General features: G+C 34.3%; 1 protein-coding gene across 36 annotated transcripts in view; it reads left to right on the top strand.

Moving 5' to 3' along the window:
• The window catches only part of RBFOX1 (RNA binding fox-1 homolog 1), a 968,785-nt gene that overhangs the window by 907,592 nt on the left and 48,983 nt on the right, over nt 1-12,210 (top strand). The gene's annotated exons all lie outside the window — the stretch shown is intronic.

Raw genomic sequence — 12,210 nt, forward strand, 5'->3', positions numbered from 1 at the left:
ACATATAAAAACTGTTTACTGCCTGTTTTCTCCTTTGTTCTATAATGTAGAAGTACCTGAAAATGTGAACGAAGTAGAAGTTTATGAGAGCCAAAACACAGGAAAGAAGGAAGACATGAAGTCATAGTATAATAGAATAATTCAGTCTGAAAGGACCAGGTTGCACAGGGCACTTTTAAGGATGGAAACTGCACAACCTTTCTGTGTCATCTGTTTCAGTGCTTTTGGATGTCCTAAGGGCAGGGGATGGAACAGGAGATGGACCTGCTGGTGGAGAACTTTCTTTGTGCTCTGGAAGAGCTAACCAACGTTCTCAGGCTCGCTGAGGACTAGCTGGTGTAGCGAGGAAGCCAGCCTAAAGATGCGCATCTCATTTTTCAAAAATTTACTGTTGTGCATAGCCAGGTCCCATGGAAGGCAATGAGAGAGAGATTAGAAATTTTAATAAAAGTTCAAAGGCAGCTAAATGTTTTTCACTCTCTGAATCAGAACTTTGATCTTTCTAACTTTTAGGCTTTATTTTAGCTCCAAGTGAAAATAAAGATAGAGTTATCAGGTATGTAACTACTAGAAGATTTTTTTGAGCATGTACTAAAGGGACAGTTCATTGGACTGAATAACCAAGGTATATGGTAAAACAGTACGTTGTTGCATGCCGTTGTTCAGAATGATGCGGGGATGAGAGCCTATATTTCCCAAATGTTTTGCATGCCCATTAAAGGAGAATTTTGCCTTGACTTCAATCAGTACATTTTAAACTGATGTTAATTTTGGCTTACATTTGCTAAATGTTGGAGTTGTTTCATCTTTAGTAAGCATGCTTATCAGTTCTAAAATATCCATGCTCTTCTTCCATACATTTTCATTTTTTACTAAAAATAAATAATTAATCTTGCGGTAAAGTATTAGAATTAAAAGAAGAAAAAAATATGAACATGCAGAAATCAGATATTAATTTATTCTATTTTATCATACTCAAGGGCAAATGAAGTTGATGGCCCATTTTTTAATTGATATATTGATTACAATTTTGTAAGAAGTGGAGGTGGAGTTCAGCAAAAAATGATTGAGGTGGTACAAATGCTTATAAATCTGTCCCACATTGTTCTTGTTCTTTAATTGTAATTGTCTGTTAAAACTTCCATCAGTTTCTGTAATTAACCTAATGGTCTAAATGAATTTCCAGATCACTGGTTATTAATTTCAATATAGAAAATGCCATTACATTGAGTTTAATTAATATAAAGTAAGTTCACAGTCCATTCTATTATTAGACTAGAATTTTACTGGTTTAACTGTTTCAGTTATGAATATTTTTCCTCTCGTTTTGTTTGTCCCATTTACGGACTTCAATTTCCATTCTCTCTTCATACTGGAATAGTATAAACCTTTTATAATTATAAAATTTAAAACTCAATGCTCTTCAAGTTCCAATCCTCAAAATATCAGTGTAGATGGTTTTTGTATTTATCATTGCAACTATTTTTAAACAGAATTCATTTGGTGCCAAATTCATAATCCCAAGATATGCCCCAGAACATCTTATTTGTCTTGATATTCCTTTCACAGAAGTACATGTGACAGATAAGCACTCACTAGAGAATACTTTTGCTTTGTGTCAGACAGATATTAAAACAATAAACTATGTTGCCCTGGGATTTTAGCCTATTGGCGACCAGAAAACAACAAGGCAAAGACGAGATGTTTTTGAAAGGTGGGAAGGCAGTTCTTTCAGAGAATTCCCTGGAAACCTTTGGTCCTGTAATATTTTTGCCGTGAAATATTTTTAATGCTTAAGTTCTTCTAAAGCAAGTCAGGAAAATACATTCAGTTAGTTCAGAGCAGACCTTAGAAATATTCCTGAATTATCTGATCCAAAATTATGTGGTTTTATGCCAGGAGAGAAGGAAAATCTATAGCAGAAGCTTAAAGTATTAATTACATGATATGTGAATTTTTGTTTTTTACATATGTTCTCTGTTAAAAACTTAGCAACACTTATGTATGACAGACACATGTTATTTAAAAAAAAAAAAAAAGAAATGTTTCCTTTGGGTGTTTTGTTTTGATTCATAGGTGGAGGATACTTCAGGACTTCATTGATATGCATGGAGTAAATAAGGAAAATACTAAATACTAAGTATAGATACCACATCCAATAGTAGGATTTAGGTAATTTGAGGATGTGTGCTATAGAAATGAAAATCAAGTAAAACTTGATATTCAACAGACATTGAATAAACCTCACTTAGAAGTAGGTTACTTGGCTTAGGAATATTAGTAAACTAATATTTAGTTTAGTATTTATTACTATTAGTACTATTAGTATTACTATTTAGTATTTATTACTATTAGTAAACCTAAACAATGCTCTGTGAAACTATTTTCATGTTTCTTGATTCAGCTTGTCCTAGTTCAGTCTAGGACAGAGTTATTTTTCACCTGAGCTGGGAGAGGAGCTGGAGCTGGTGGCCCCTGTGGCTGGGGACACAGCTGGGACAGTTACCAATTAGCCCCCAGCTGGGACAGGTTACCCAAATTGGCCCCAGGGCTGCTCCACACCCTGTGACCCCCTGCTCAGGGTATAAAGTGGGGATGGGGATGGGGCTGGGGGGCAGCTTTTGCTGCTGGGGAGGGGGCTGGGCACTGGGATCCATGGTGAGCTGGTGTGCTGTGAGTGACCTGCTTCAGTATTTTCTATTAGTGGGTTTTTGTTTGCTTGTTTTCCTGTTTTCTTTACTTCTATTGTTCTCTTAAGCTTTTTTTTTTTTTTTTTTTTTAAATCTCAACCCAGGAGTTTTGCCTTCTTTTCTTTCCCAATTCTCCTCCCTGTCCCACTGGAGGGTGGGGAGAGTAAGTGAGAGGCTGCATAGCTTGATCCTGAGCAGGGCTGAACTAGGACAAGGGTAGACATTAAAGGTTTTATTTTTCTGTGGCATTGCTAATGGACTGAAGTAAGAACTTTCACAATTCTGTTATATTCTGGGATATTTCCAGTACCAGGAAGTCTACATGGGGAAAATATAAATTTTCAGAAGGTGATCTGAAGTACACTTCTAAGCAGAATCAGTAGTGGAAATATTCAGTTTAGAAACTGTCATTCAGTTGATTTGGTCAGGTTTAATCTGTTGCAGACATGTAATTACCTGAAAACTATATTGTAATGATGATAGTCCTCTGATAGTATTATCCCGAGACTCCAAGGAACTGAAGCGTAGGTGGTCCCAGCCACTCTGTCAGATGTGAAGTTGTTAATTTTGTGTTTTGCAGCTTAGCCTGTATGATTTAGTTTCAAAAAGAGACTTTGGTGTCACTCTCCTTGCATTGTGTGGCAGTTGTTATTTAATCATGGCTCTTAAAGCCATGTTGTATACAGCAAAATTCCTCAGTCTAAATTTCGTAAATAGTAAGTGCTTCTGAGGGATTAACATTTTTAATGTCTATATGACTCTTTGTATATGCTAGTCTTTGTTTTGACACTTTTTTCCATTATGACTTGGCTTAGGTTAACTAGCTGGTTTTTTTCCTCAATCACTTCCTGCCTGAATTGTTTCCAACCCAACCGTATTCTGACAATATTCTTTTTACAGTTTAATAATTCTGTTGCGTTTTTGTAATCCTTGTGTCATCCAGACAGAACTTCCTGTCACCAGATAATTGACTTTTGTAAACATTCAAATTACTAAATTTTGTCATCTCTTTATAGTAGTGCTATTCTTCATCTATTTTTCCACAACCTTGTCCTTTTTACTTTGTCTCACAAATGGTGTTTAGCTAGATACAGGGGAATTTTTCCATTTGCTTGGAACTTTTAGATGTCCAACAACCAGGAACAGGACAAGTTATTGGTAGTTGATCATCTATATTTGAAGATTGTTCTTTAATGTAAGATCAGATGTGGCTTCTCTGAGCTCTACTGTTTCTTTTCCTTTACGACATAGTTGCTTTGTTGTTTGTTTTTACCTGTTGAGCTTTTTGTGTTTGTTAGTAATTTTTTTTTTGTGAAAATACAACTGTTCTTTGTACATCAACTATTTGTATTCTTTTAACATGACCTATGCAATACTCTTCTGTTAAGTACACCACAAGTAATTTGACCACCAGTTATAACTTTTTCATTCCATGTTGTAGGTTGACGTAATTACATAGCTATACAAAAACAATTCTCAGTTTTCTGCTCTTTTTTATTCCTCCATATCCTTCATTTTCTTGTGTGTGTTAGGAGAAGTCCCTTGTTGTCTGAGGGATTCAAGTAACTGCATATATAGTGCTGTAAAAGAAGGATGAGAGATATAGGAATTTCTGATAATTATGGGATCACCAAATGACTGAATCTCAGAATGGCTGAGGTTGGAATGAACCTCTGGAGGTCACCTTGTCCCTCCCTTCTGCTGAAGCAGTGTAATCTCAAGCAGGCTGCCGAGGACCACATCCAAACAGCTTTTGAATATATCCAAGGATGGACACTCTGCAGCCTCTCTGAGTACATGAATCAGTGCTTAGTAACACTCAAAGTGAAAAAGTTTAGGCAAAAAGATGAGACAGTTTGCAGGTTTTGGCATCAAGATTTTGCTCCAAAGGTTATAAATTTCTGGTATATAATGTATCAATATACATAGAAACAAATGGTGGTTTATTTATTGGTATATTAGAGGATATGAAAGGAGGTCAGATGATATGAGTAATTCTGTATGTGCTTAAAATAATTATAAGGAAATCTGTGTGTGAATTCGGTGTGTTGAAGTCATTCTGAAATAATAGATCAATTAGATCTGGAAACAAATTTAAAGCAAAGGTAACAAAATAGCCAGTTTTGCTGGGAAAGTTAAGTGTCTTGCTACAATTTAAAACACAAATAAGCATATTAAATAGCAGATTGCTTTTTACTGAAATATTCTATGTTTTTTGAGTACATTTTATTATATTGGTTATATAATATGGAAAAATCTTACAAATCTTATTTTTCATATGTCTGAGGATGAAAAAGGTGAAAGCAGTGGCTTAAAGCAGCTGTTCTCTCTTTGTAGAAATATTGATGTAATCTTTCACAGTCCACCTTACTATAAAAAGTTTCACCAAATTTATGTAAAATTTTGTGCTAATTTGGATTTGACTGGGAACTTAAAGCAATGGTGTTGTGTAAAGGGATTCAATTACAGTGTGCAGTGTTTTGTAAGTAACTGTCTCACATAAAAAGTTAATTAATCAGAGCTGTGTCAATTTCCCTGTGCCATGTCAATTTGCAGCAAGGTAATTAATCACTAATCGCCCAGCGTGCAGCAAACTAACGGACAATCCATGAGTCATTTATTGTTTTTTTTTTTTTTTTCCAAAATAAATGGCACGCAGAGCCATGAAGAAACACATCTTGCCTTTCATAATATTTTTATCGACAGTTTTGCATGTTATAATATACTGCAGCAACAAGCAGCTGTAGTTCAATGGAATATGAATATTAAAGAAACAAATGAGAGCAGATTTATAGGCCATTGCTTTTCTGTTATGTCAGTTTTGAGATTACACTGAGCAAATGAACAGTGAAAAATTACTCTTCCATGTGGAGAATGGTGATTAGACTTGTACATTAATTAGAGATTTTTGTTTTCCTTTTCAATGCATTTCAAATGAGAATGTCCTATAAGTAATGGTTTGTCCAAAAATGCAGATTTATTCATTCCTAAACAACAGGGTTTAATACTGACATATATTTCTGTAAAATAGTAAGGAAATAATTGTTCTTCTAATTTTAAGTATATGTTTCAAAAAATAAACAGATTGTGAATGAAAGAAATAGAAGGGACCTAGTCCTGACTGTGTTTGACATACGTAGCAGATTTCCTTTGATTTCAGTTAATTCTCAGCTGGATAATTGTCTCACAGAAGTGACAGGTGAAAAAAGAACTATTTTCAGCTTGCTGTTTTTAAACATTGTGAACTTTATAAAGATTTTTTTACTCTGAAATTTTATGAATATATATAATTTAAAAGCATTTTAATATTAATATCGCTACTAACAGAGCTTAAATTTTACTTACTTTGGACTATGCATTTAAATGCAAAAATCTGCACATATACTATTTAACGTAATTTTTATAATACTTTTAAAGAATGCCAAGTAATACTACTTACTTCTGTTATAGTGAAGTGAAAACTCACTGCACAGCATCCATCGGGATAAACTCCTGATTCTGTTCCTGAAATCTCAGATTATATCATATAGATTATTCAGCCTAGCCTTTCTCAGCATGCTACCCATTATATCTCTTTGTTTTTAATTTATTGTCCAGCACTTCTGAAGTGTTCGCTCAACAGGGATCCTCATAAACTATGGGAATAATGTCAATGTGGCTGCCTGCCTTTCTAACAGTTTAACTGTTTGGCTGCAAATTAGCTATAAACCAATTCAGACATGATGTAGCATTAGAATTCTTCACCAAAAAAAAACATTCAAAAACTTTTGATGGCAAATGACCTGACAGTTTGCTAGAAGAAGGAGAGATTAGGAGGGATGAGAGGTAGATTTGTTCATCCATTTTGATGGCACACCTTTCTTGAAGCATATGGCACTCTGATACAAATTCAACCCACAGCACAAATGCAAAGAATAATTGCCTATTAAAATGGCTGTATATTTTTATGGCTTTGATACAAAATCTGCCCCCTGTTGTTTTTTGCATCTGCTGCTCTTCCATCCATCCCAAGCTTTACAGCTTCAATACACAGTGTGTAACCCTTAAGTATTTTTTACCAAGTTATATTCCTCCTTTTGGGCACTCAAACTTTGTCCTTGTTCATTCAGGCTTTGTTTTCCAAGGCATATGTTGAGATATGGTGCCTAGAAAGTGCACCTACCTGTCATGTTTATGTAATTACAAAAAAAAAAAAAAAAGCCAATACTTCTGTTAAATGTTTTGGGAGAAATGAAGGCTTGATTAAATTTCATCTGTGAACACAAAGATTAAGTTCCTCCTCTTTTTGTCACGAACATATTTATTTTCTATGTAAAAACATTACTTACCTAATTTTTTTTCTGATATACTGACATGAATCCTGTTAATTCCAAAGACCTTTTATTTAGTTAAACGTTGCAATTTGCTGACCAGATTTAATGTTTGAGATCTAAACTGAAGTTCAATGAAAGAAATACCCTGACAGTGTTTCCATGTTTACCATCAGAAGAGAGAACCCTTTGGACAATATTCACTGTAATAATACATTTTTAAAAATTATCTTCTTAAGTATAAAAATAGAACAAATACGTTTAAAGAAGGAATCTAGCAAACATACTGTTCCTAAAAAAATTCATTTAGGCTGTAGTACAAGATAATTTTTATGCATTTTGGTGATTATATTAAGCAAAACCAAGCAATCCCACAGCATACCTTTTTCACACTTAATTTGAAAGAGTCAAACTGCAGTTCCACTGTAGGAACTTATGTTTTGTTGAGGCTGTTGCAGTTCCATTCATATTTGAGTAACTGAATGAATAACTACAGACCAGATGGGGTTATTAGATGAGAAAACAAATAGTTTCTTTCACTTCATATTTGATTATACATAGTCCTTAGAAAAGTTTGGGTTTTTTTTAAATTTCATCACCTCATATCATCAATGCGTAGATGGAGAAATCTGCATTTTCTCTGTCTCAGATCAGAAGAATGCCAGTCATTAAATTACTTTGATACATTTGAGGTACTTTTGTTTAGAAGTGGACTCAGATGCTTCTCTGCTGAGAGTCAAACACGTTTTCAACCCCATTTTAATAGCATTTTCACTGACTGAGTTTCAGTAGCTTGGCACTGAGGCACTAAGGAAGGTTGACCTGCAAACTGTAAGTCATTAAAATCTTTACTCCTCCTGGCTAGTATATTTGTTTCTTTTTGGGCTGGTTAATAGTACTTAATCCTTCTGATGGGAGAGCGCTTTTCATAAGTCCTTTCTTCAGTTCTGTTCTCATGCTGCCACTTCTGCTGGTTATTTTGGGGTAAGGATATTAAAAAGTTGGTAGCAAAATAATTTTTGTGGTTATTACATATTCCTAACCATCTGATTTCTCAGCTGGGCTGAAGTAGCATAATTTTTTTTTGCTGAACTCAGATCTAGGGTGACATGATCTTGTTGATTATTTTACCTCTAATCTTCATCTTCGTTATTACTTCCTGGAAATAGAAAGCATGTTTTCTTGATTCTCAGACTGATCCAAGTAAATTTTTTGGGATGGATATAATTGTTATATATAAACTCTACTATTAGACCTCACTTAATCACAAGGCCATGCAATGTTACTCTTCGTTCCATGTTTCTCAGGATTAGTTTCCATAGTGTCTTATCCTCTTCCTGACAGAACTGCAAATCATTGCTTTACCTTCTACTAATTGCTTCTACAAGCTTTTTTAGAGTTTTGCTTTACTCTATACATTTTATGCTTTGTGATTTTATTAAGGAGACAAGGCAAGCATAGCAAAACAATTAAATTACTTCAGGCTTTTCATTCTAACACATCCTTTGTGTTGCAGATCCTTTGAAAATGGTAGAAATCACTGTGGTGTGTGTTCTGAATTTGGTAAACACTTCTGGGTGAAGTGACTCGTCCTGCTTTCTCTATCTTCTAGCTTTTTCTCCTCTTTCATAACAGAATGCCTTTTTTGTCATTAAAAATTAATAATTTTTTTTTAAAATATTTTGTTCTTTTTACTGATTCATTGATGAGGACAGTCTGCTTTTCCTGTGACATTTCTATATAGAGAACAATTCATTGTCAAATATAGAAGGTCATAGGTATGTCTTGTAATTCTTTCCCAAATGTGACCACCATGAAGATTAAAGAGTATTTAGGATAAATGTTCAGTTATTGCAAAATATATATTTTTAAATGTCTGTGTGAAAGCTGGATTGAGTGGTACAATTTAAAGGAAAAAAAATGTTCACAAAACACTTTCAGGAGTTCCTGCTTTCACAGAGGTTTATCCTCAGAGTCTCCCATACAACTGCTGTACAATTCCAGCTGGTTTTCATCAGACCTATATTTACTCTTTTCTTCTGAAAATCAAGAGATAGGTCCATTTTTCACACACGTGTGTAGGTGTGTGGTTTATGGTGGTATTGGTGAGTTAATTTCAGTACATTTTACAGTAGGAAGATTGTCTTAGGACCCTGAGTGTTTCACTGAAAGACGACTACTTAACTGTTTTAAATATTGCTAAATGTAGATGTTAACTATAAAGAATTAATTACTGAAACAGAGCTTAGAGCAGGAGTTGCCAGACCTTGTGTTGCAAGCCCACATTGTTAGATACTTAACATTGCTTGAGCTTAGATTTTTTTTTTTTAATAGATTTGGTTTTCTTTGCTGCAGGTTTTGTTGTTCTTGTGAAAGTGTGTTTTCTATCAATATGTAGAGAACTACAGATGCACAAGAGTGTCCCTAAAGAATGCAGTTTTTAAAGCTAGCTATAGAATACTAATCTTCAGGTTTATCACTTAAGATATCCACCAGATACCAATTTTTCCTGGCCAGACTCTCGAGTCCATTTTTCCCCATTTGCTTAAGCAAACTCTTCTCATCACTGTTATGTTGGGTTTTCTACTTTTTTTTTTTAAATAATTGCAGGATTTTTTTTTTAAGGTACAGATTAAGTTTTAAATTGTTGGAGACACTTCTAGAAATGACCATTTAATATGCGGAGAGGAATAATTTTTCTAATGGAGGCAGACTACAGCTAAACATTACTCTGAAAACAAAGATAATCGTTCAGGATTAGATTAGTTCTCCGTCTAGTCCAATACCCTGTTATTTGGAAAGGAGCAAAACTGGATTTTGAAGATTGTAAGACTGGAGCTAGTGTGTACGTAGATAGTTCTTTGAATTTTCTGTCAGCTTCATACAATTTAGAGTGTTTTTGTGAACCAGAGGTGATGTCTTTTCCCTGCAGGGAAACTGTTTGTTCTTCCTTTTTAATCATATAAACTTTTAGCATCCTTAACTTCCATGGTGGCTTAATTAGACGTTGTGTGAAGAGCCACCTTTTCCCATATTTTCTCCATTATCCACAATTGTGGAGCTTTGTCATAACTCCTTCAGTCACTTCTTTTCCGTGCTGAAGAGTACTAGTCCACTTCATTCTTTCTCTTACAGAAGTAACAGACATGAATATGGTTATGATAAGTGAGCATTTAAAATTGTTTGATGTTGTGTGCGTCACCTAATTTAAGCCGAGCCAGGAAATCTCCAACCTGTGGCATTCACAAATACATTCTCTCAGGGTCAGAAGTGAACAATGATGCCGTGATGTACAGCCCTCGTGTTTTTCTCATGTATTGCTAGCTCCCATCCAGGAGACTTTATTAAAGCACTGCATCTTTTATTTTTCTGTTAGTATGGGAAGATAGTTCACTCTACTAGAGGAGCTACTGCCCAGTCTGTAGATCTTTTTACTATAATGTTTCCTTATATCTTCAGTCTGCTGAAAATTGTAATTTGCATTTTCATATGCACGTTATACTAATTTGTATGCAAGACTGTTAATGTTTACTTGGAAATGAAAAGGACAAAAGTTACATGGTCTGAGTAGTAGGTCATGATTCTAGCACTACTGCATTTACACTGTTCAATATTCAATGTCATTGCCTATGCAAAAGTGCTTGCAGCATCTGAATTTACAAGGGTATGATATCTATGTTCATTTTCCCCCAAAAATATTTTCCATGATTCTATTTCTTTAAGCCTTCTTAAATGCAGTTGATTGCAAAGTTATCAACAGTATATTGAGTTCTGTAAGTCCATCATTCTGATTTTGATACACATTTCTTTACAGGAAGAGGAATAAAAATATAGTATTTGCACTTTTAAAAACTGTTTTCATTTAATTGCATTGCCGTAGAGTTGTTTTATATTGTGTCACAGACATGTAAATCTTTACAGAATTACTGTATTACCTTTTGGTCAGTGAGAAGGACCTAGTAGTAGTAAGGCAGTAAAGGAGAAGTCACCATAGTTACAGCATTTTCCTTCATGTGTTCAGCTAGCAACATCTACAATTGTGACTTTTTAATTTTCTTTTTCATATTCAAGGCTTCTTTTAAAAAATAATGCTAAAACAGATGAAAGACAAATGTGGATTGAAATGATTTATTATATTCAGACTTGAAAAACTTACTGGTTTATACATCATTACTTCCATTTGCTTGTTTCTCATTAGGGCTTTGATAAGCAATATTTATTTCTTTTATCTCTTTATTTACATATGGAAAAAATTCAACACAGTGAAACACAACTGAAACAACATGAGTGCCAACAGAGCTGGATTTGATTTTCTCTGTCTCACTGATGAATTCCTTCCAAAAATACCTGTTCTAACATTGGCCAGAAATACATGTTCAAAGGAGAAATGAAGTAATGAAGTATTGGTTTAAAAAAATGGCAAAGAGAGTAAAGTGGAAAGTTTCCTTTCATTATTCAATTAAAAAATTTATGAAAAGAGAAATTTTGCAGATGTTTTACAGGAGGAAAAAAAAACAACCCTTTAAGTAGTACTGTATTACTGTTCAGTTTCTGTTTAAAATACTTTAAACCTTACGTGGAATGGCAATTAATGTTTACACTTAATTACAATGACAAAATAAAAATATTTGAGTTAATTTCTTTTTTTATATGTCTATTTTTTTTTCTGTTGGGTCTGAATATTATCTGAATTAATATAGATATTTCCAAGCTATGGAACACTTGGAAGGAATTATGGCAACTGTTGTGAACAAAGTACACCTCCAAAATCTGAGAAAACTCTTGCTCTGTCTGTCTTTCCCTTGGTACAAAATTAAGACCCAGTTAATAATCAACTTTTGAGCAAAAGTAAAGCTTTGTTAGGTTGGTTAAAACACTAGATAGTTTAGATCACTGCAGGACACCTGGTCTAACGTCTCACCTCCACTCAAAGCAGGGGTGAGTTTTGAAGACAGATCAAATAATGTGATGGAAATGTCTCTGGCTTTATAAATTTGAGTCTGAACTGGGTAACTTGGACCTCAACAATCTCCTGGTAGCAACGTAGGCTAAACCAGTCAATGCTATTTTTAGTAATTAGTGTCTTCTAAGAGAATCAGAACCACCTATGATCCTGCTATGCCATCTAGATTCCCAGTTTGCTGTCTCCTGCTTGTGTACAAAGATGATGTGAAAAAAGATGAGGCCTCTGGTTAAAAGACTAATAATTT

This window comes from Chlamydotis macqueenii, chromosome 15 (genome assembly GCF_036417535.1).
Source record: "Chlamydotis macqueenii isolate bChlMac1 chromosome 15, bChlMac1.mat, whole genome shotgun sequence".
Lineage (NCBI taxonomy): Eukaryota > Metazoa > Chordata > Aves > Otidiformes > Otididae > Chlamydotis > Chlamydotis macqueenii.